General features: G+C 45.8%; 1 long non-coding RNA gene across 1 annotated transcript; it reads left to right on the top strand.

Annotated features, from left to right (window-relative positions):
- The first annotated feature begins 1,979 nt into the window (after positions 1 to 1,979).
- LOC309567003 lies at positions 1,980 to 2,261 on the top strand. Its single transcript, XR_014225908.1, has 2 exons — positions 1,980 to 2,175; positions 2,210 to 2,261. It is a non-coding gene; the product is annotated as an uncharacterized lncRNA (long non-coding RNA).
- The last annotated feature ends 3,245 nt before the right edge of the window (positions 2,262 to 5,506 follow it).

Below are 5,506 nucleotides of genomic sequence, written 5' to 3' on the forward strand. Positions count from 1 at the left end.
TAAAGTGGAGAAAAGGGGCAGGGGGATGAGGCTGGAGCAGACAGTTGGGTATATGCAGGTGAAGCAGAGGTTCAGGCACATGTAGGTGGTACAGAGAGTCAGGTGTTTCGGTACGGGCACTAACATGGCACAATCTTTAGATGTGTCACTTTTTCTTTCTTTGCAAATTTTCTCCAGCTATTCCCCCAATTTACCATGTCTAACAGAAGAACAAAGAAAAGTAGACAGACTGGCGGTAATCAATGACAGAACGGGTAAAGTGTGGGGAGGTGATTAAAGCCCTGTGGAAAGTCCCATATACTGACAATACTGGATTCCGGTGGATTCCGCCATATGGGCACCATTTCTGCACGACTCCAAATATGACGAGAAACGTCACAGACAAGAACTCACATTTCTTATTTTTTTTAAAAATCCCCAATCACAGCCTATTATGTTCCAGCCCTGACCCTTCACCATTCTCCACCTCCAATCAATATCGGGGAATTCTGGCACTGAGTATGAGGGAACCCCCTGGAAGAAATACAAATTAGTGATCCAGCCCAGAGAGTAACATAAAACCATGGAAGACGCTGCAGTCAGTGAAATGTTTTATTTTAGAAAACTCTGAAAACATTCACTTACTTCAAAGACATTAAATAACATCTGACACAATCATGAATGTCAATAAATACAAATTGTCACATTGTCAGCCGTCGGATTTGGCACTAAATATGCAAAATGTGTGATCCACAAAATGATCAGCAGTGCGCTCCCAACCCCCCACCCCAACAGACTGTTCTTCATTGTACAATATAACCTTCATGAGAAACGCCCGGAGTCATTACTATATAATAAAAATATCATTTTTTTTTTTACTCACCATAAAATCCTCAGGGAAATGGACAGTCATAAACGGTCAAGTGATACTGCCCCCTACAGGAAGATTGGATACTAGAAAACTGGAGACAGCAGGCTGATCCTCCAGATACAGTAGTACGTACCACTAGTGGCATTACAAGGTTTGGTGTCACCTGGTGCGGTAAAACATGGTGTTACCCCCCCCCCCCCCCCAGTCGCAGACATGATACAAGGGATAGCCATAGAAAGTTGACATGATACAAGCAATGGTCAAAGACTGAAGAGAAGATACGAGAGTTGTATAGAGACTGTGCAGACATGATACAAGGGATAGCCAGAGATTGTCACCATAGCCGTACTCACAGTGGCGTGGGAGTATCCAGCAGCCATGGATGGATGGTGAAGGAAAATTGTGATGCTTGGCACCGTGCTCCTGCGCTTAGAATCAGGTTCTCAGACTGCCTCTATCCCGGGACTTTCATTTGGCATCCACTAATGGCTAAGCCTTGCTGCCCTCTATGACCAGGGTGGTCAACAAAGCACAAAGACCTCCCCTAATCTTAAGGGTCATGTAGAGGCTCTTTCTACTATATATACACCAAGGGTTCAGTCATGGCCCTTAGGCTCTGAGGAAGAGGCATTGCCTCGAAACGCGTTAAGCTTTCACTTTCATGAGATATTGAACTCTTACATCATGGATGTTGTTTGATGGAGTTGATATGCTGGTTTACATCGCATGTTTGTGAGTAGCCATTTTTTAATAATTTATCAATAAAAAGCCTACTGAGGATAATGCACTAGGCTGGTGCGCCCTTCTTTTTGTTTATGTCTACCATGGATGGTGAAGGGCAGGAGTCTATTCTCTGGGACTCCATGTCCGTGCTGCTCACAGTGGCATGGTGATGTGATCTGGTTTTCGGGTCAGGACTCGGGAGGCATGCGTGTTGTGGTGCCATTCATTCAAACATGGCGCCAGGTGACACTATGAGGTCACTGACTCACTGCGCATGCGCCCTCCCGGCCGAAAATGGCTGAGCATATCCGAGCCCAATCAGCTTTGAAACTGCACATTCGTAGTTCCAAAGTTGTCCTTCAGCCGTATTTTTTACAGATTGTTGGCAACCCTGGTGTCACCCCTCTGGCGGGAGTCACCCAGGTGTGGTCCGCAACCCCCCACAGTGACACCATTGTGTACAACATCGATAAGGGTCGAAACAGTATCTTGCAATTCTGAAGTATCGACAAGGAAAAGTACTGAGGCAATGCCAATGTCTCTGGACCTGAAAAGAGCTCTGTGACTAGCTTGGTACCAGAATGGGGTCTAGAAATAGCCTAGTGTAGAAACTCAGTGGCCGAACGTCAGTTCCAGGCCATCCCTTAAAATTCTAGTTCAGCAGGGTCCGACTATACAGCCCCAAAGCTAGGTTGTGGAAAAGCAAATCAGAGTAGCTGCTATCATGGAGATTCAGCTTAATATACACTGCTCAAAAAAAAATAAAGGAACACTTTGAAAACACAGCAGATCTCAATGGGGAAAAATCCCGTGCTGGATATCTATACTGGTATGGACTGGGTAATGTGTGAGGATCTATACTGGTATGGACTGGGTAATGTGTCAGGATCTATACTGGTATGGACTGGGTAATGTGTCAGGATCTATACTGGTATGGACTGGGTAATGTGTCAGGATCTATACTGGTATGGACTGGGTAATGTGTCAGGATCTATACTGGTATGGACTGGGTAATGTGTCAGGATCTATACTGGCATGGACTGGGTAATGTGTCAGGATCTATACTGGCATGGACTGGGTAATGTGTTAGGATCTACACTGGTATGGACTGGGTAATGTGTTAGGATCTACACTGGTATGGACTGGGTAATGTGTTAGGATCTATACTGGTATGGACTGGGTAATGTGTTAGGATCTATACTGGTATGGACTGGGTAATGTGTTAGGATCTATACTGGTATGGACTGGGTAATGTGTTAGGAACGGAAGGATGCCACATCATTTAATGAAAATGAAAATTATCACCCTACAGAGGGCTGAATTCAAAGACACCCCAAAAATCAAATTTAAAAAAAATGATGCAGCAGGCGAGTCCATTTTGCTAAAATTTCATTGCAGCAACTCAGAATGGTCCTCAGTAGTTTGTATGACCCCCACGTGCTTGTATGCATGCCTGACAACGTCGGGGAATGCTCCTAATGAGACGGATGGTGTCCTGGGGTATTTCCTCCCAGATCTGGACCAGGGCATCACTGAGCTCCTGAACAGACTGAGGTTCAACTTGGTGGCATCGGACGGAACAAAACATAATGTCCAGGAGGTGTTATGTTGGATTAAGGTCAGGCGAGCGTGGGGGGACATTCAATGGTATCAATTCTTTCATCGTACAAGAACTGGCTCTATACTCTCACCACATGATACCAGGCAAAGTCGTGCACCAGGAGGAACCCAGGAACCACTGCATCAGCGTAGGGTCTGACCATGGGTCCAAAGATTTCATCCCAATACCTAATGGCAGTCAGGGTGCCATTGTCTAGCCTGTAGAGATCTGTGCGTCCCTCCATGGATTTGCCTCCCCAGACCATCATTGACCCACCACCAAACCGGTCATGCTGAACGATGTTACAGGCAGCATAACGTTCTCCATGGCTTCTCCAGACCCTTTCACGTCTGTCACATGTGCTCAGGGTGAACCTCCTCTCATCTGTGAAAAGCACAGGGCGCCAGTGGAGGACCTCCCAATTCTGGTGTTCAATGGCAAATGCCAATCGAGGTCCACAGTGCCGGGCATTGAGCACAGGGCCCACTAGAGGATTTTGGGCACTCAGGCCACCATCATGAAGTCTGTTTCTGATTGTTTGGTCAGAGACATTCACACCAGTGTCCTGCTGGAGGTCATTTTGTAGGGCTCTGGCAGAGCTCATCCTGTTCCTCCTTGCACAAAGGAGCAGATACCGGTCCTGCTGATGGGTTAAGGACTTTCTATGGCCCTGTCCAGCTCTCCTAGAGTAACTGCCTGTCTCCTGGAACCCCCTCCATGCTCTTGGGAGACACAGCAAACCTTCTGGCAATGGCACGTATTTATGTGCCATTCTGTAGGAGTTGGACTGCCTGTGAAACCTCTATAGGGTCCAGGTATGGCCTCATGCTACCAGTAGTGACACTGACTCAAATGCAAAATTAGTGAAACACAGTGAGAAAAGATGAGTAGGAAAAAAAATTTCAGTGGCCTCCACCTGTAAAACCCTTTTTTTTTTTTTTTTTTTTTAGGTTGTCTCATTGTTGCCCATCTAGTGCACCTATTTGTAATTTCATTAACACCAAAGCAGCTGAAACTGATTAACAACCCCCTCTGCTACTTAACTGACCAAATCAACATCCCAGGAGCTTAATTTACTTGATGCTTTACTCGAATTAAAAAGTGTTCCTTATATTTTTTTGAGAAGTGTATAATCTTGACAGAAGAAAAGTGGAAAAAATGCTAGCAAAAAAAAATCAAGTGGAATTTTCCCAGAGAAGTTGACCAGAAGATGCCCATCACCCTAGGAAACTAGCAAAAACCAAGACATGCTGGGAATAGGAGGGGTATGTCCTGGGCTGGCCTATAGAGGTCCAATCCTCCTCTAGGTGGCAGTATAACCCAATAGTATAGGACAGGGATATGCAAACTGTGGCCCTCCAGCTGTTGCAAAACTACAAGTCCCATCATGCCTCTGAGCGTAATGCTTGTGGCTGTCAGAGTCTTGCTATGCCTCATGGGACTTGTAGTTCAGCAACATCTGGAGGGCCACAGTTTGCATATCCCTGGTATAGGACTTCCCGTGTCCCTCAGTGAATGAGAAAGAAAATATATTATACACTCAGATGCTGAAACATCTGCAGCTTCACTGCCTACCTATCAGCCCTGAAGGTACACGTCAATATCTTCTGTATTAAACCCCTGCTCTACATCATAGTCACTCTCCCTGATTGGCTGCATCTCAAAACCCCACCCAACCCCAAGATCTGTCTCCCTATTTTGGATTGGCTGCACGTCCAATCTGCACCACTAGGGCTGTGCGCCCACTTCAATAATTATTGGCCCTCTATATTTACAATAGAACAGATTAGGAGGAGCCCAGCACCGAGGGGAGGAGCCCAATTATCAGTGTAAAATAGCCCAAAACCCTTTCATCCCAAAATAAATAATTTTTCAAAGTGCATTCTGGTATTTACAAATCAATAAATCTAACATTGAAGACAAAGTCCAGTTATTGCATCACCTGAGAGTCTCCCCTGACCCATACATATACCCGAGAGTCCGCCTCCCCGACCCATGCAATTAGGGGCTCCTACTCAGTAGTACGGTCAGAGGTCAGTGAGCATTGAGAATCCCACAATCCAATTTTCAGGACACAGCTTCTCATTGGCGATATTTAGGATAGTGTCACCGATGGCCAAGCTGGGAATCCTCCGACATATAAAGGTTATGTGGTCAGGCATTAGTGGAGCCTCAGCCAGCCAGGACTCCATGATATCACATTATCAGGAAACTGCAGAGAAAATACAACTATGGAGAGACTTGTCTACAGTGTGGGCAGCAGTATCCCCCCCATAGGGTGAACATGGACAGGTAATCAGCTTTTAGTGTCACATGGACAAGCCGCTTACTCT

The sequence above is a fragment of the Pelophylax lessonae genome (genome assembly GCF_965119305.1).
Source record: "Pelophylax lessonae genome assembly, chromosome: 11".
Lineage (NCBI taxonomy): Eukaryota > Metazoa > Chordata > Amphibia > Anura > Ranidae > Pelophylax > Pelophylax lessonae.